This window comes from Lissotriton vulgaris, chromosome 11 (assembly GCF_964263255.1).
Source record: "Lissotriton vulgaris chromosome 11, aLisVul1.2, whole genome shotgun sequence".
Taxonomy (NCBI): domain Eukaryota; kingdom Metazoa; phylum Chordata; class Amphibia; order Caudata; family Salamandridae; genus Lissotriton; species Lissotriton vulgaris.
Window position 1 is genome coordinate 74,479,206 of NC_141699.1, and position 12,593 is coordinate 74,491,798.

At 46.3% G+C, this 12,593-nt stretch overlaps 1 protein-coding gene across 2 annotated transcripts in view; it reads left to right on the plus strand.

Annotated features, from left to right (window-relative positions):
• Positions 1-12,011: 12,011 nt before the first annotated feature.
• Positions 12,012-12,593, plus strand: part of PPM1F (protein phosphatase, Mg2+/Mn2+ dependent 1F) — a 177,842-nt gene continuing 177,260 nt past the window's right edge. Inside the window, exon 1 of one of the 2 annotated variants that reach the window (XM_086942726.1) lies at positions 12,012-12,127. The gene's annotated coding sequence lies outside the window, so the exon portion shown is untranslated. The other variant, XM_086942727.1, reaches the window with a different exon arrangement.

Consider the following 12,593-nt stretch of genomic DNA (forward strand, 5'->3'; position numbering starts at 1 on the left):
TGGTTCCCGGGAACATTTAGCCAATTGTAAAACATGTCCTGCTATTAGCAAAAAGTGTGTAAAATGTAAGAAGTTTGGGCATTACACAAGCTTATGCAAAATGGTAAAATTAATGAATGAGGTCAAGGAGAATGCTTTAAGTGAATTTGATGAGGAAATGTGCGCAAATATAGTTCTGACAATTGATGTAGTTGATGGGAAGATTAAAGGACCTATTGGATAAATGCTAATTGGTGAAGTAGAGTTGCAATTCACTGCAGACTCAGGATCACCAATAACAATAATACCTGATACCTTGTATTATGAGAAATGGAATAATGTCAAATTGAACTTGACTGATATCAACCCGAAGGCATTCGGAGAATTCGATATTGATATGGTTGGTAATGACACACTCACATTTAAAGGAAGAGTAATAGAGACTAAAATATATGTGGCAGAACGTGGACGGAATTTGGTGGGATTGAAGGATCTGGCAAAGATAGGAGTGATATTGAAACCAGGGGCAGAAGAACCTATAATTCTAGATGAGAAATATATCGGTTCAATTGATGTGGAGGAGAAAGGTAACGACCTAAAACAGTTACTGGATGATTATAAGGATGTTTTTAAAAATGAAATAGGTTGTGTCAAAGGTTTCGAACATGAAAATAAAATTAAAAGAAGGAGCTGTACCTATAAAACATAAGGTAAGATTGGTACCATTGTCTGTAAGACAGCAATTGAAAAATGTTATGGACAAATTGTGTAATGAAGGGGTCATCGAGGCGACTGATGCTGCAGAATGGGTATCGGCAATTGTAGTATCCAAGAAAAAGAAATCTGGTGAAATCAGATTATGCATCGACCTTAGGTCACTAAACAAGAACATTTTGGTAAATTGTCACCCACTTCCTAAGATACAGGAAATTCTAACTTCAATTGCATGTTCAAAATTCTTTTCATTAATTGACTTAAAGGCGGCATATCACCAAGTGTGTCTCACTGAAGAATCTAAAAAATTGACAACATTTATAACCCCATTTGGTGCATTTAGGTACATCAGAATGCCGTTCGGACTTTCTTCCGCATCAAGCGTTTTCCAAAAACTTATGGACATACTCTTCGGCGACATCAAAGGCGTCGAAGCATTTCAAGACAACATCCTGATACATTCCAAGGATGTAAAAGAACACAATGAAATTTTGAAAAGAGTGTTTAAAATTCTAAAGGAAAAAGGAATGACAGTTGCTAAAGACAAGTGTATTTTCATGGAGAATAAGATTGAATATTTAGGGCATGTGTTAACAGCTGAAGGAATCAAACCAAAATATTATCTTGTAAAAGCTATAAGGGAAGCGCCTCAGCCAAATGACAAAGACAGTCTTAAGTCTTTCATGGGGCTTAGCGAATATTATTCAAGGTTCGTGCCAGCTTATGCAGACAAGGTAGAGCCCTTAAGAAAATTGTTAAGAAAAAACGTGAAGTGCCAATGGAATGAAGAGCAAAGTGTTGCTTTCGAATCCATCAAAAAAGACATAGCAGAGGCACCTACTTTAAAACCATATCACCCGACTTTAACAAATGTAATAACAGTTGATGCAAGCGCAAAAGGAATTGGTGCAGTGTTCTGTCAAAAACAAGGACAGATTGAAAACACTATTGCATTTATATCAAGGAAATTGAGCGACACCGAGGTAACTTACAGGATCATAGAAGGCGAGACCCTAGCTTGCGTATGGGCTGTGGAAAAATTAAAGACATTCTTGTGGGGAAAAGAGTTCATAATAGTCACTGACCATAAACCTTTAATATATATGATGGATGGGTCAGGACGAGGAAACGGAAAAGCAAGTTCCAGACTAATAAAGCTGTTGTCAAAATTACAAGAGTATAACTTTAAAGTGCGACACATAAAAGGTGGACTAAATAGCAGGGCTGATTGTTTATCAAGGCTGCCAATAAGTGACAAAACGGAAAATGGTCTGGATGACACAGAATATGTGGTAGCCCTTGTAGATGCCACTATCATATGTAATGGGTCTATCACAGAGGATGAATGGCTTGAGAACCAACAAAAGGACACAGTAATGAGTAAGGTGGTTGGGTATGTAACCACAAAATGGCCTCCAGTTAGGAACTTGCAAGCCGAGTTAAGAGGTTCTCAACAAGTCAATGATGAGTTATCAATAGAAAACGGATTCCTTAAAAGGAATGACCTTTTCATTCCACCTACAATGTTGAGAAAGAAAATAGTACAACTTGCACACAAAGGTCACCCAGGGAGCGCAGCCACTAAGAAAAAAACTAAAGGAGCATTATTGGTGGCCAGACATAAGCAATGATGTAAATGTTTATGTGGATAGTTCCGAACAGTGTTTGAAAGCAGACAAACATTGGAGGGTGAGTAAAGGAGAAGTGCAAATGGTTGAGATACCAAATGGGCCATGGTCAAAATTAGCAATAGACTTTGCAGGTCCATTTAATGCCTTACCTAATGATTGCAAAATTGTAATAGTGTTGTCTGATTATTATTCAAAGTGGGTGCATTATGAATTTCTACAAAATATAACTACCGAATCTGTAATACACTTTTTGGAAAAAATCTTTGCTATTGAAGGACAACCGAAAATTTTAGTTTCGGACAACGGAACACAATTGGTATCCAAAGAAATGACAATGTACCTCAAGGAGCTAGGAATAAAACAGGAGAAAACACCATTATACCGTCCAAAAAGCAATGGGCAAGTGGAAAGGTTAAACAGATTCTTAAAAGAAGGGATTCAATTAGCTATCGCTTCAAAATTAAACGTAAAAAAATACATAAGAGAGAAAGTAAGCAGCTACAACAATACCACCAATGATGCTACTGGACAAACACCTTTCTTTCTCATGAGGGGAAGGAAATGTAACAATGAACTCACTCCAAAATTCAATGAATGGTACAAGAGTAACACGCAAACTGACTCTATCGATGATGAAGTGTGTAAAGTGAGAAAAAAAATGATTGCTAAGCAAATGGCAACAAAGTAATATACAGATATGTCAAATAGAGCAAAAGAGAAATTAATTGAGAAAGGCGATTGGGTTATCGTGAGAAAACCATACAAAGTTGCTAAAGGAGAGTCAGCTTTCACTCTAGCTGTCTGTGTGAAGGAAGTATCTAAAGATGCAGTGTTATAGGAGGTAAAGGGTGGAGGAGCAAAGACAATGTGATCCTATTAAAGACTGGCCAAGAAAAAATTTGAATGAAAGGAAATGCCAACGCAGTGGATGAGTACAATGGCGACATAAATGAATGTGAGGGAGGTGGCCCATGTGACCAAAGTTTCTATGACATGAACGGAAGCAATACTTCCTTTGCTGTAGACGCTGACAGTTCGGTCAACGACAGTACAAGACAAACTATTGTTGAGGCTATGGATAGTACCCTGAATCTAAACAAAACGTGTGAGTCAGAAGGAGCTGTAGAGTGGCAAGGTATCAATCAAGAGACCCTTGTGAATAATAACCGACAGACTTGTTGTGTTCCAGCTTATGCACGCCAGTGACGTAACAGGCGTGCAGCGTAAGTCACACGTGACCTGGTTTAATAAAGAGGGGCCCCGCATGTACGTCGGGGACTTGGCGACGGTGCGCAGAGCCATAAGCATAACCCAGTGTCCGAGTCCTTATTGATGGTAGGCCAAGTGGAGGCCTCGCATAAGAAACCCAGGTGCCCCCTGAGAGTAGGACCCTTAGACCTTTGGCCCCTAGCCATCACTGGCCCCCCAGCGACACAACAACTGGTGACGAAAGTGGTCGTGCCCTCGCTGTGCGTGCCTGGCGTGCATCCTAATTCGGGGCGGCTGCGAGGTTCCAGCCTCGGCTCGCAGTGCTTGTGCCCCGTTCGCTGCACACGCTGAGCGCGGGGGAAAGGAGGTCTCAACTTCCCCTGTTGCCACAGGTGAGCTGCTACCAACTCCTGCGCCCCGCTCCCACGCACGACGGCTTACGGCCGCTCCCACTACTGGGGTGTGCTGCGGCTTCTGCACCGTGCCGGCGCCCATCACTGCTGCCTGCCGAACCACTCTCTGCACCCACCACTAAGCCCCGTGCAGCGCCGCACACGTGCAGTTTGCCGGTGCGTGAATCGCGCTGCCCGGGTGAAGCTGCACCGTGGTGCGAACAGGCCTTGCCACGCCCCTCGCCATCGCGCGGCCGGGGCGCGGCCTGCCATTTCCCACGCATCGCACGGACGGGCCTGCACGTGGCGGAATACCCGACTGCCCTCGACCAGAGAAGCACAGCGGGGCTGTCGCGCCCCAGGGGGGGCAAGAAGAAGAGGACCACAGGTCCGTGGGCACTGGTGGGAAGAAAAAGATCAGGTCGGCCCCAGAAGACACACACACACACATCGTGCTGTCAATCCCCAGCGCCAAGCAAGCACTGCGCAGTCCTTCACATCATCGAGGGGTGCAACCAAAGGAACCCACAATCTAACGAATGGCACCCCGGACACAGCACTCCAGCGCCTGAATCATGGCCACGATACCCCCCATTGTACCGTTCGTGGTGGAAGGTTAGCCGTTGTCGCTAGCCATTAAATGGAAAGACTGGGTGGACCGCCTACTCATATTCTTCGAGGCTACAAAGGTTCACAAAGAACAAAAGAGGGCCATGGTGCTTCACATAGGAGGCAAGGACGTCCACAACATCGCTAAAACAGTGGTTGAGGCCACGCCGAAGACTCATCATTCACTCATCAATGCCCTGAATGCATACTTTGAGCCACTGACCAATCAGGACTACGAGAGGTTTATTTTCAGGCAAGCCAGACAACTGCCGGAGGAGTCGCTAGACACGTATCATGCCAGGCTGAAAAGGTTGGCATTGTCATGTGGGTTTGCGGACACTACTGAGGAGATTCGGGGTCAAATAATTCAAGGTTGTGCCTCAGCCAAGCTACGGGAACGAATTCTGGAGGAATCTGGGAAGCCCTTGGCTGATATCCTGACCCTAGGCCGCACGAAAGAACTGTCCAAAGCCCGAGCTGCTCACATGGAGGCAGCCCTCCAAGCACCGGTAAAAGCTGACCAGTTAACAAGATCCAGGTAAAATCCCCGGCAAAATGGAATAAGAAAGCCCCCGGAAACTCTGCGGGAGCAGCGGGGAAGTCCTGTGGATACTGCGGAGGCCCACCCCACCAAGCATCGGAATGCCCTGCTCGAGGAAAGCGGTGCTCAGGATGTGGTCGATTTAACCACTTTGAAAAAGTATGCCGATCTAAGAAATTCCGCAAGCCACGGCAAGTGGTGAACGCGGTACCAGAAGGTGACCCCAGCCAGAGTGACATGGATGACGATGAAGAAGAGGAAAGGACGGTACATAAAGTGCACATGATTGGCACAGCTACTCGACGAGCCAGGAAGCTTCCCCAGTGCTGCTTCAGAGTAGCGGAGCAAGAGGTCATGGCTGTGGTCGACACAGGAGCAACCATCAACCTCATGAGTGCAGCCCTATACCGGACAATGGATCGTCCACCAACACTAAGCCCCTCTCCCATCACCGTATTCGCATATGGTCAGGACACTCCCCTCAAAATCAGAGGGAAATTCAGAACGGCAATCAACCATGGCGACAGGACCGTCACAACTAACGTATTCGTGTCAGAGGATGGGCAGGGCATGCTACTCGGATGCCGGGCCGCGGAAGATCTGGGAGTAGTCATGTTTGCATTCGGAGTTCACCAAGAATCAGTACAGCAACTCATAGCTGACTTCTCAGATATCTTCAAGGGCATTGAAATGAAATGAAATGAACGAGACTTATATAGCGCACGACTTACCCTGGGGCATCTCAGCGCTTGCTTAGGGAACCCGTCCTGGTATTCCCCTGTGAGATAACCCTGGCAGGGTATCCACAAGGTGAAAGTCAGGCATCCCACCGCGAGGGGCCGTTGTGGAGATTAAGCAAGCTATTGCCCAGAGTCGCAGAGTGTGAACCCGTGAGTCGAGAAGGCACCGGAGCGAGAATTAACGAGTCCGTGGAATTTTTGAGCCCAAGACCCGCCGAGGCGGGGAATTGAACCCTGGTCCCGGGCCGAACTCAAGCTCCAGGTCTGCCGCCTCTAACCCCTGAGCCACACTTCTCCACTACATTGGAAAATTTACAGGCCGCAAAATACACCTACACATTGACCAGGCTGTTCAGCCAGTAGCTTTGAGACACCGCCGCATCGCGTTCCACCTCCGACCCCTGTTAGAAGAAGAACTCAAGAAGCTGGAGGCAGCGGGCATCATAGAAAAAGTGACGGGCCCCACGCCGTGGGTGTCGCCCATTGTGGTCACCAGGAAACCGAAACAACCGGGAGCTGTCCGGATCTGTGTGGACATGCGTCTTCCGAACGTTGCCATCAAAAGGGAGCGCCACATCACACCAACTATTGATGACCTCATTGGAGAAATGGCAGGGGCGTACTGGTTCTCGAACTGGACCTCCGGTCCGGATACCACCAACTGGTACTCGATGAGGAGTCACGGAATATAACAACATTCTCGACCCACGTGGGACTCCGGAGATACACCCGACTCAGTTTCGGCGTGTCCAGTGCCGCAGAGGTATTCCAGAATGTGATCCAAGAACTAATCGCCGACATACCAGGTGTAATTAACGTCAGTGATGACATCATGATACACGCCCGCACCATAATAGAGCACAATCAGCGGTTGGCCCAGGTGTTCCGAAAACTGAGGGAAGCTGGTCTCACCCTACACAGGGAGAAATGCGAATTCCTGAGACAGAAAATAGGATTCTTTAGGTACACGTTCTCCGCTGATGGAGTCAATCCTGACCCCGAAAAAGTGAAGGATGTTAAGGAAGCTGCTCCCCCTACTTCTGACACCGAAGTCCGCAGTTTCCTCGAAATGGTCAACTACTGCGGGAGATTCATCCGGGATCTTGCTAATCTAACACTACCACTGAGAGAACTCACGAAAGACTCCATGCCCTGGACATGGGGACCGGAGCAAGAAAAGGCTTTCAAGGACATAAAAGCAGCCCTCTCAGACAACACCACATTGGCATTCTTTGACCCCCGGAAGCAGACCCTAGTGGCGGTGGATGCTGGTCCAGCAGGATTAGGGGCGGTGCTCATGCAAAAACAAAGGGACGAGTTGGACTGGACTCCGGTCGCATTTGCGAGCCGTTTACTCACTGACACTGAACAGCGATACTCCCAGATTGAAAAAGAAGCAATAGCCATACACTGGGGGTGCAGACACTTTCATCTATATTTGTACGGGAAGCCATTTACAGTAGTCACGGATCACAAACCACTGGTCGCCCTGTTCTCGGGGACCTCAACGAAGCCCCCACCTCGTATCGAAAAATGGATGCTGCAGCTTCAAGATTATAACTGCCAGATAGAATACCAACCAGGATCATGAAATCCGGCGGACTACCTCTCACGGCATCCGAGAGCGGCCACCCCGGCAGAGATGGAGGAGGCCGAGGACACGGAAGCCTACGTCAGGTGTGTCACTGCGCGATCATGCCCGCGGCCCATATCCATCAGCAACGTCGCGGAGGCTACTCTGAAGGACGACTGTCTACAAAGAGCGAAGAAAGCCCTTCAGAGCGGAAAATTGGCGATGGGCCAAGGAAGAATGGAAAATACTCACACCAGAGGCCCAACGCATCATGGAAAGCCTACACCATGTGAGAGGAGAACTGAATGAAGACAATACAGGATGTCTGCTAAGGGGTCACCGTCTGGTGATACCCTCTGCCTTGACCGATCAGGTGGTGCAATTGGCCCATGTTGGCCATCAAGGAATGGTGAAAACCAAAGCAAGGTTGAGGACCAAAGTATGGTTCCCACTCATGGATGACCTAGTGGAAGCCACTGTGAGATCCTGCGCAGCCTGCCAAGTCACGGGGGATGCCCCGCGGGAAGCACCAGTTATCGTCGAGCCCCGACCCCAACAACCTTGGGAATGCGTCAGCATGGATTTTGGAAGTCTTCCGGACGGGCGACACACCATGGTTGTAATAGATGATCACTCCAAATACCCCGAAGTAGAGATAATAGCTACTACCAGCGCCACCGAAGTAGTACCCATATTGGAGAAAATCATAGAGGCTCATGGCGTGATGCGAGAACTAAGAACAGACAATGGCCCTCCATTCCAAGGCCAGGAATTAGCCGCCTACTTGAATGCCCTAGGAACCCGGCACCGTCGCGTCACCCCTCGCTGGCCACAAGCCAATGGCGAAGCTGAGCGCTTCATGAGGACTCTCAACAAGGTCATCCGAATCGCGCACGACAAAGGACAGTCGCTGGAAATGGCGATATTCACATTCCTACGAAGTTACAGACAAACACCCCACACCACCACGGGGGTAGCCCCGGCACATGTTCTCATGGGACGGGTAGTGGCAGACTCCCTTCCCCATCATCCCCAGTGGACACCTGCGAAGGTCATTGAAAGCAGAATCGAGGCGAAGCGACAAAAGTCATATGCACAGGCCAGCCAGAGGAGGAGAGCTGTTCCAACTCGAATCGAACGAGGTGATCTGGTACTGTTGAAGAACAGAGTAACCAGTGGAAAATTCAGACTGCCCTATGAGAAGAGACCGTGGAAGGTCATCAGCGTGAAGGGCACTCGCATCATTGCCACTAGAGGTCGCGAAGTAGTGACCCGGAACATATCACACTTTAAACTATTTCACCCAGAGGCAGAGACAGTCACATGCCCGGAGAGCCCGGCATCTCACGCGACTGCGGGTCCCGTGGCCGAGGAAATCCAGGAATCTCGAAACGATCCTCTGAGGATCACCTCTCCTGCCGTGGTAAGCAAAGGCCCAGATGACCCGGAGAGCTCCAGTGTGGAACAAGAAGGTCCTGAAGGTGACATTACAAACCGAAGCTCCCCTTCCCCGGCCGAGAGGGATGTCCCCAAGACTCGTGGGCCCTCCACCTATAAGCTGAGAAGCAACCCAGAGCCTCTTTGTGGAAAAATTGGGGCCCCTGCCTTAAAGGATGAACCCTGGCAAGGTAAAGTATTTTTGGAAAAGAAGTGAGCACACCGGGTTATGTGTACTGGTTTTTCATGAGTAACTTAGACATGTATTGTTATAATGAATCATTTTCCTCTCATAGAGATCTGATTGATGTTTTTTATTCTTTATGCCACTTTGATATTTTTTTCCTTTGTAGTAATGTTTCTAACCTTTCTTTTTTTCTTTTTCTCTCCTTATTATATCTTTTTTATATATATGTGTTTTCACTTTTTTTAGTTTACAAAAGACATTTTCACATACAAAACATTAGAATAGTTTCACATAAAATCTGTATCATTTAAAACCACATTTTTCCTGTTTGAAACTTAATATAAACGCAGAATTAGTTCCTTCAACGCGTTTCGGCGGTCGCCTTCCTCAGGAAATCTGCCTTGTTCTTTGCTATAATACCCGTGGCTAGAATGATGAAAAAGTGATACTTTAGTATTCATCTTCTGTACAAATTTATTTTAATTTTAATGTCTAACTTTTTACTTCATTCTGTTATATCTCTATACAAATTATACCCTTATTTTTTACATTTGTGCAAGTCCCTAAGCGATCAGTAAGCCTTCACTGGCTAGGTGCTATCATATCTACATCTTTATGCATTTTTTTGGTGATTATCATATGCATAATAATCAGAGCGCCTGAATTGACAAAATAGAAGCAGTGTTGTTGCTTCGGACACAAGACGGATATACACCCAAATACAGTTAAGGATAACCTACACTTGAGGTAATCCAGGCAGCGGAATAGAAATATAACATACTTTCAGTAAAGACATAAGGTGTTGACAGATATATCCTACCTCCTTTCAGACACAAAGGCCCGGTTCCAGGTCTCACCTGGTATAATTGCAAAAAATAAATCTATTGGAAGCCACGACGTCCTTACAAATAAGGTACTAGAATGTTACTATCTTTACTAGTTTTATATCTAGTAAAACGGGATACATCTTCAAGGGGGAGAACTTTTCCTATTTTGGTGGATGGCCCTGGGCTCCTTAGACACCTGATCTTCACCTAGAAGCTCCCATCTGCAAGCAATAGGTCAAACTATGGTGTTTAATGACTCAAAAAAAGTGATTCAGATAGAAATGTACTTCTTGTATGGAACAATACATAGAAAATGAAATAGATGATTATTATGCATATGATAATCACCAAAAAAATGCATAAAGATGTAGATATGATAGCACCTAGCCAGTGAAGGCTTACTGATCGCTTAGGGACTTGCACAAATGTAAAAAATAAGGGTATAATTTGTACAGAGATATAACAGAATGAAGTAAAAAGTTAGACATGAAAATTAAAATAAATTTGTACAGAAGATGAATACTAAAGTATCACTTTTTCATCATTCTAGCCACGGGTATTATAGCAAAGAACAAGGCAGATTTCCTGAGGAAGGCGACCGCCGAACCGCGTTGAAGGAACTAATTCTGCGTTTATATTAAGTTTCAAACAGGAAATATGTGGTTTTAAATGATACAGATTTTATGTGAAACTATTCTAATGTTTTGTATGTGAAAATGTCTTTTGTAAACTAAAAAAAGTGAAAACACATATATATAAAAAAGATATAATAAGGAGAGAAAAAGAAAGGTTAGAAACATTACTACAAAGGAAAAAAATATCAAAGTGGCATAAAGAATAAAAAACATCAATCAGATCTCTATGAGTGGAAAATGATTCATTATAACAATACATGTCTAAGTTACTCATGAAAAACCAGTACACATAACCCGGTGTGCAACCCAGAGCCTCTTCCTGTCGACTTCGTGACCATTTCATGTAAGACTGTTCCCAGATATTTACAGTTACTGTTTACAGTGTCTTAATGTGTATGCTAATCATGAACCCGAACATTGCAGTATCATCCAAAAACCAGAATAGTCAATTCAAAGACTGTACCAAAGTGCCTTTCAGCATCTGCATGTTTGTTTCTTTTATATTTTAGGAGGAATGTTGTGTTCCAGCTTATGCACGCCCGTGACGTAACGGGCATGCAGCGTAAGTCACACGTGACCTGGTTTAATAATGAGGGGCCCCGCATGTACGTCGGGCACTTGGCGACGGTGCGCAGAGCCATAAGCATAACCCAGTGTCCGAGTCCTTATTGATGGTAGGCCAAGTGAAAGCCTCGCATAAGAAACCCAGGTGCCCCCTGAGAGTAGGACCCTTAGACCATTGGCCCCTAGCCATCACTGGCCCCCCAGCGACACAACAAGACTGATTCTCACCATCTTATGCAGTCGATGTCTAGTTACGGAAGGGAACTCAGACCACAAACGTTTTGAGGACTATGTATTCTTTTGATCTTTTCTTGTAGTTTCCTTTAGTATAAAAGGGAGATGTTCTATGTTCTTGTTACGCTTGGTAAGGCAATTGTTTTGGGTTTATCCTTATCAGTACGTTTTCCCTTTCTGTCAGCATAAGTCACTGCATTCTCTTCCAAATGTTCGGAAGTTATTTATGTGACGTCATCCCCTCAGCTGAGGATTCGCTCCTGACCCCTTGACCTGACCTGTCCTCTTCCCCGCTCCCCCGTGGCCCTTATCCTCATCTTTACTTATAATAAAGTTTCTGGTCTTCTACTTTGAGTCCAGTCTTCTTTCCACAACAAGACTGTTGTGGAAACGGGGGATAGGCTTAAAGCCTCCGGTCTAAGGCGACGCCTGTCATTTCTAACAAGGACAATCCGTGGTTTTGTTGTTTCAACACTACCTTTTCCCTTGCTCTGCTTCCCCTCCCCGCGCGCCCCCTTTCAGCTTACAGTCCGTTGTTACCCGTGTAGAGAGTGACATTAGTCTATAAATAATGCCAGCACTTCCGGCATTCACTACAGCCAATCCCACTGCTAGACATATTCGGGGAGTGGGCGGGCTGCGTAATGTTTTAAAATAACCTAGGATTGGATCATCTGTGGCACCTTCACCAATCCCATGGTGCTACAAAGGCTCCACAGGCGCTGATTGGCCGCGGAGTCCGCACGTGCCCCTATGGTGTACAAAACACTTTATCCGAGCCGTCCCCGGACTCCGCCAGTGGGCGGGCACCACGCAGCGTGGAGCGGGCCGGGCCTGGCTGGAGGAGGACCCACGGTGAGTCTGTCTCGGGTGGGGTACTCAAACCGCTGGGTGACAGCCCGTCTCGGTCCAGCTGTAGCCGCCCTTAGGGGTGAGGGGGGAAGTCAGTCAAAGAGAGGGAGCGGGGCAACGACTGACAGCTGCCCGACGACCCCGGTTGCCTGCAATGATGTCCAGGTAGTGGAGCTCAGGCCTGTTGGTGGACTGACATCAGACTGTATTCCACTTGTATGTCACCAATTTGATGGCACCATAGGGGTACTTTGCAACTACCTGCCCCCTCGCCTGGCTTTTAGGCTGAGCAGGGCATTTCTCTTTCTGCTTGGCACTCGTGCATCAGGCTACACTGTTGTTAACATTTGGAAATAGTAAATTATTTATCCTTCATGTGTTTGCAATTTTTATATTAAAAAGTTGATTTTTGCGTGGAATATAATACTTATAGAGTCGGACCCTCTTCCATTTCCTGCCTTGCAGTGCA